The sequence below is a fragment of the Asterias rubens genome, chromosome 2 (genome assembly GCF_902459465.1).
Source record: "Asterias rubens chromosome 2, eAstRub1.3, whole genome shotgun sequence".
NCBI lineage: Eukaryota > Metazoa > Echinodermata > Asteroidea > Forcipulatida > Asteriidae > Asterias > Asterias rubens.
Window position 1 is genome coordinate 8,899,139 of NC_047063.1, and position 7,215 is coordinate 8,906,353.

General features: G+C 38.6%; 1 long non-coding RNA gene across 1 annotated transcript; it reads right to left on the reverse strand.

Annotated features, from left to right (window-relative positions):
* Positions 1-1,435: 1,435 nt before the first annotated feature.
* LOC117305112 lies at positions 1,436-6,550 on the reverse strand. The gene is made up of 3 exons (XR_004520645.1): positions 6,388-6,550; positions 2,621-2,762; positions 1,436-1,542 (listed from the first exon to the last, which is right to left on the reverse strand). It is a non-coding gene; the product is annotated as an uncharacterized LOC117305112 (long non-coding RNA).
* Positions 6,551-7,215: the final 665 nt, after the last annotated feature.

Below are 7,215 nucleotides of genomic sequence, written 5' to 3' on the forward strand. Positions count from 1 at the left end.
CTGCCTGCAATATGATATGGTGAATGCATGCACACAGCACACAGTCAACCCTCCTACTGTCTAACCAGTTAAAAGCATCCTCTTGAACAATTATAAACTATGCCATCCTGCAGTATGATATGGTGAATGCATGCACACAGTACACAGTCAACCCTCCTACTGTCTAACCAGTTAAAAGCATCCTCTTGAACGATTATAAACTATGCCATCCTGCAGTATGATATGGTGAATGCATGCACACAGTACACAGTCAACCCTCCTACTGTCTAACCAATTAATAACATCCTCTTGATTGATATACAAACTATGCCAGCCTGCGACATGATATGGTGACTGCATGCACACAGTACACAGTCAACCCTCCTACTGTCTGATTAAGACAGATTGATAACCACAAAACATTACTACCACTGTATACTGATCCCGGTTGTGATCTTGGATTACATAAAACAACTCAACACTTAAGTTAAGGTGGAAGTTTCCTAGTATTACTATTATATTCACACTGAATGCAGATGGACAGAAATTGTCATTACAAAGACTCACTCTATTACTTAGCACCGGAACAAAATGCAACGATTTATTAATTTTTGAGGGACTGCCATGAGCTTTGGAAAACTTAAAGGCATTTGACACCTTTTGTAATTGTCAAAGTTCAGTGTTCTCACTTGGTGTATCTTAACATCAGAAAAAAACAAACCTGTGAAATTTTGAATTCAATTGGTCATCAGAAACTGTTACTTCAGAGGGAGCCGTTTCTCACGATGTTCTATACTTTCAAGAGCTCTCCATTGCTCGTTACCAAGTAAGTTTTTATGCTAACAATTATCTTGAGCAATTACCACTAGAGTCTCCAGTGCCTTTAACAGATGGCCCAACATTAGGTGTGTGGTGGAAAATGGCATTCCAAAGATTATAAGGTAGGACAGGTTTTGCATGATGGGACAACATGAGCCTCAGACAATGTTTAGAGATGGAGCGGCATTAGCCTGGGAAAATTTCTGACAGCATGGTACAAAAAGCTAATTTAGGAAAAGTAGAATGTAGTTGCTGAGTGGTTAAGAGCATCGAATTCAAGTTCTGATGCAAAGTCGCCGGAGTGTGGGTTCGAATCCCGGTCATGACACTTGTGTCCTTAAGCAAGATACTTTACTATAATTGCTTCTCTTCACCCATGTGCATGAAAAAGCCTTCGAAGTGCCACGGCAGCTCAAGGCTGTAAACTCCCTATAGAGAGCTGAGAAAGATTAAAGGAATGCTGTATTGGCCCAATGACCAGGGGACTTATGTGAAGCGCATTGATACGGTTTATTGTGAAATGCACTATATAAGAATTTGTTATTATAGTAAGTTTTATTCTTCATGGTAAATTTATTCTTCATGTTGAAACCCTACGTTTCAACATGAAGAATACATTTTTTCAACTTACCTCTGACACGGAGGGGGGGGGGGGAGTATGCAGAGCCATCCCAAATAATGACAATCCAAGTCCCCCATGAAAAGAGCTTCTCCTGGTGAAGGATGTTCTTGTCTGTGAGTAATCTGCAAAAACATAGGACAAACTGCATTGAACATGTCATCTAATGTCATCAAGTCAGACAATGGTATGTGTGTAAAACAAATGGAGTGCTAACTTTTTCGGACAATCTCCACTGGTAAAACTTAAATAGAGATTTGAAAAAAAATCAGCAGGTCAGACAGTTTTTTGGCAGAACTCAACAACACATGCTTTTTGGAAAATAAAGAGATGGTACAGCCTCATCTCATGAACAATTAGGAAGTTAACAAATCTTTTTAGGTGTGGTCAGGTAACAGGTTGTATGTGGTTGGATTATTTTGGGGGTGTGGTTTATATTGGTTTTAGGTTGGGTCAAGATAGCTTGCCAGTGGGCTATTTACGTTGGGAGAGGTAGGGCTACACCTGGTGAGGTCAAGGTAGGTCGGGTGTGGTTGGGTTACGCTGGGTGAGGTCAGGTAAGGTTGGGTGTGGCTAGGTCAAATGTTGTGTTGTCAAGTTAGACAGGATGATGTCGGATTAAATTGTGTATGGTCGGTTTAGGGAGGGCGTTGTCAGGTTTAGGTCTGGGCCCAATTTCATAGAGCTGCTTGGGCACAAAATTTGCTTTTAGCTGAAAAAATCATTGCTTCGTAAAATTTGATTACCAGCCAAGACTCCACTCGATAGTTTAGTTAAAATCACGGCAGCAAAATCCTGGTCACAATCATTGTGTACTGCAATTTTGGCGAGTCATATACGTGTAAAACGAGCTAGCTATTTTCGTGCTTGAGCAATTTGTTTGCTTTTAAAGCAGCTCTATGAAATTGGCCCCTGGTGTGATCAGGTTAGTTTGGGTGTGGTCAGCATAGTTTGAGGTGCTTTCACGTTAGGCTAAGCATGGTTTGGTTTGGTTAGGTGTGGTCGATTTAATTTGGGCGCGGTCATATTATTTGGTTGTGTTTTGCTTGTATTGCATAGTCAGGTCAGGTTTTGTGTGGTCAGGTTAGACAGGGTGAGGTCCAATTAAATTGGGTGTGGTCCATTTAGGGTGGACGTTAACTGTCAAGTAAGGTTGGGTGTGGTGGTCAGGTTAGGTCGTAAGATTTTAAAGTTCTGCAGTACCTTCCATAATTGTTGTACATCACCCACTGACATCACCATGTTCGTATAGGTTCACTGATGTTCTTTTGTCCAAGACTGGTCTCCATCATCTGTCCTAGCAGCAGCAATTTAACACTGTCCAAGGAATAACCAGCAAGGAACCCTAGACAGAATCAAATCATACATGACATTAATAATTGCATATCAAAAACCATAAGGATTGTACCATTTTGACAGCTTAATGCAAAACACACGTTTTGCATAAATTTAAAGACAGCACAACAACAGCTTTTAAAGCCATTGGACACTTTCAGTACAGAAACAAAAATAAAAGCTTACAGATTTACAATTAACTTTAAGGGTTTACAAAAGGTAATGGTGAATGACTTCTCTTGAAATATTATTCCATGAAATGCTTTACTTTTTGAGAAAACATTAAGTACACATGTCATGACATGGCGAAACCTACGGAAACAAGGGTGGGTCCCAAGCTCGACCAGGGCCACTCCATCCATGGCATGGGCCAAGCAAACCATACAGAAAGTTATCCAAGTTATCCCTTAGACCTACCATGGGATGCTGGGATTCTTGCCAATAGAGGGCACTGCACTGCGGCAACCACCTTTTAGTACAGCATACCTACAATGCATCCATCCCTATGTACTGTCTTGTAGGGTTTATTGATTTTTTTTTGTTCTGGCATCTCCTGTGCAATTTGGCCTCTTTTAGTTTGGGGGAGGGGGGTCCACTACTCTTTCAAGTTTTCAGTTTTCACAGTATTATGCCTTTTTCTTTGAATTGGGAAAAAATAATGATGCCATAATCAACCGATGCCCTAATTATCTTCATTTGTTAATATGAAGTATGCAAACATATATTAAAACTTGATGGACACACATTGAAATGTTCACACCACACACCGATCTTCGATGACTTCAAATGGCCCCATTTGTTTTGAGTTTTTCTTGTTTTCATGGCAAACGAGAAAGTATGGTTTCCCGGTGAAGCCATACATGGAAGAAACTATCTGCAGTGACTACAAGTGTTCTTTGAGACTCTGTGTATGACTCTATAGCCAGCAGTTGTCTTCATTTTATTCAAAATATGTTTTTATTAAATTAAAAAAATTACCATAGTAACTTGCAAAAAATAAAAAAATAAATAAAAATTAAAAAAATAATAAAAAGTGTGAATAATTACTGGCCTTCAAATCTTATTTTTTATTTATTTATTTATTTTTTTTTCTTAATATTTATAATAAAGCGTATAAATAAACTGTGATAATTTAATCGACAAGCTGCAATGTTTAAATTTTAATATTAATAATAATTTTGATATGAGGGTTAAAAAATAAAAATCTCCAAAAATATTAGAAAATGATATAAGGCACATAGCTTCTTCAAGCCTCTGTATTTTTTTCCCAGAATGCTCAGCAAAATATTCAGTCACATGATTTGATCATCATGAATTGTGAATTGAAATAGTGTTTGATGAAACTTTTTCGGTGGGCAAATATTTTTATATGGCCTCAACATTACGACATATTTTTGTACCTTGTATCTAGAAATGCCTAAAATACCAAACTTTTTGCATTTACAAGTGCAAATAACTAGTGGAGCCTTACGTGTTTCTAGGTTTTGGTCAAGGGAGAGGAGACTCTTTGCTTGACAAATAAAACCACACAATTTTTATCTAGGGACTGTTTACATCGCGCACAGAGAGGTAAAAGATTTGCCACGATTTTAGGGACACCTCGAAAACAGGACCTCCTACGATATATTATAACTACGGAGCTCCAGGAGTGTCATCCCACATATTGAGATACCGACATAATTATGTCAGTAAGTCGACTTATTTCTCTCAGTAAGTCGACTTGTTGAAATAAATTATGTCAGCAAGTTGACTTATTGTTTCATCTAAGTCGACTTGGCGAGATAAAATTTGTCAGTATAAAGTCGACTTAGTACTCTCAGTAAGTCGACTTGGCGAGACAAATTATGTCAGCAAGTCAACCTTTTGTTTTATCTAAGTCGACTTGATGAGATAAACTATGTTGCTTAGTCGACTGATTGTTTTGAATAAGTCGACTTAGCTAGATAAAAAACGTCGGTAAGTTAACTTATACCACGAAATAAGTCGTCTTGATGAGATAAATTATGTCGGTCTCTCAATATGTGGGATGGCACTCCTGGAGCTCCGTATATAACTTGTGCAATTTTGCATTTTAATATTTTATAACGGTTGCTGTATAAAAAGGGTAACTAAGTGTAGACTGTAGAGTAGAGTGTAGGCACTACAATATTAATAGGATTGTAAATGTTATGGATTTTTATATTAAACTTGACGAATAAACCATTCAATTCAATTCAATACAATTCAAGGATTTAGTTTCAGTAACCAAATAAATCATAATTTATACCCTGTTTCAGCTGTCTCGTCGCGAGTTGTCCGGACGGTCGAGGTGTCCGAACGGTCGAGTTGTCCGACGGACGAGTTGTCTGACATTAAATGTAAGAGGCCATGGCCATTCGGCCAACAAACTTGCTCCATATTCGAGGCAAGTAAAGCTTTTTCAAACGAAATTCATGTTCAAAATAGATTCTTCAACTGACCTTTTTCCCATGTGGAAGAAAACTTGGACGCCATCTTCGCCTGGTGAACCACGAAATTCCAAGCCAAAACGTAGTAACATTTCGTCCTTCATGGTCAGTGGTGGCACTCTTGTTTTGTCATCGTTGACAATAATTTACATTTATAATGACGGAGGAAGGCAAAATCAAACCGCGCGCGCCCAATCGTCATCGGATAGACTAGTCGAAGTCTAGAACCGGAATTTAAACAAGACAAAACAGAATTCACCAACAACAGTGGAAATCCCTAGTTCAATGTACAAAAAACCAACTAACAAACGAGTTTCTTTTGGTCGAAGTATTATGAGGTCGTTTTTCACTCTCACACTCTCTTTTAGAAAAATACAAGGCGCCTCGCCTGATGTAGTTACTGCACTAAAAGCCTTTAAAGACGTCTAGGATCTGTGCAAGACCGCGGGAACAGACGACTGTTCTTTGAAAAAGAACGTAGTGAGTGAAGAATTTATAAATCTCAAGGCCTACTGAAACACTAATGTGTGAGATAATTAACTAAGCTAAAGAAAAAAATGTTCTAAAACAGTCAAATGAAGAAACCAAATGTCATAAAATAGCATTTATTTACTCGTTTTCCACTTTAATAAAAGGGGGGCGTGTCATGCACCAAACAACCACCATCAGCTGCATACAAAAAATGTGCTGTTTCCCTAAACTTTGCCTATTGGTTGTGTTAGTGATATGCAGCGTTGGAACCGGGAAGGGGGAATCAGTTCACAAAACGGATTTCTTACACAAAATTCTATATTTTCAAACTCTGATCTTTACAGCAGTTTGAATGATCACCGTACCTATGTGCCTAAATTCATAAAGCTGTTAAGCAGGGGGAAAAAACCTGCTTACGAATGCATTTGATCAGTAACAAATTAGGCTTCAAATTGATGGGCCCCGGCCGCGGATTTTTTTGTTCCCAAACGACATTGCAATATTTGTTTCCCCTTTCCGTCAAAATTGGCTATTTCCGTCAAAATTACGTCATAATGAAATTGGCCTGCTCTTTTCAAATCATTGCAATGTCGTTTGGGGGAAAAAATTAGCGCCCCGGCAATGACTCTGCAGGTTTTACAGTGTTGTCATTGTTTTGTTACCTTAATAATAACAGAATACAAACCATTCTTATGAATTAATTTTATTTATACTTACAAACTTCTCATCAATCACTCCCCACAAATGGGTGTTATTTATAGCTTGGCCCAATTTCATGGCTCTACAAAGCTAACACAGGCAAAATTGTAGGTTGGTTTTCTCAAAAAACATACAACCGCACAGCAAAAGCAGGGTGTGTGCATCCAGCACAAGATCTCAGCAGAAGTACCGTGGTCACATCCTACCAAACTCAATTGCTCTACCCCTATTGCCGTCCCATTAGCATACACTGTATTCCCCTCATACATCACACCAGCACAAATCTCTTTCTTATTCAAACTATTATACTTTGGTCTATGCAATGAAGTTACCGCGCCCAGATTTGTATGGTCTCAGGTATAGGGTCCAGTAACTTCTTTGCATATTCAAAGTAAGTTTGAATAAGAAAGAGGTTTGTGCTGGTTTGATGTGTGAGGGAATACAGTGTATGCTAATGGGATGTCAATTTAAATAGGGGGTAGAGCAATTGAGTTTGATGGGATGTGAACACAGTCCTTCGGTGAGCTTGTGCTGGATGCACACACCCCGTTATTTGCTGTGCGGTTGTATGATTTATTTTTGAGACCACAGTTTTTCAAAGAAATATATTGGAAAACCAACCTAATATGTTTCGGTGCTAGCTTTGCAAGCCTAATCATCATTTTATCAGCTGTTTTAGACTTTGAGCCTCATTCTACCAGCTTGGAAAGGAAGACAGGTTGGAGGACACATCTACTTTCCGTGAGTTTTTTCTTTAGAATCACCCTCGATAGTGCCACACTGATTGACAATATTTTCACAAATAATCTAGCCAATTGATTAATGAGAGTGACCATCATCTTAGCG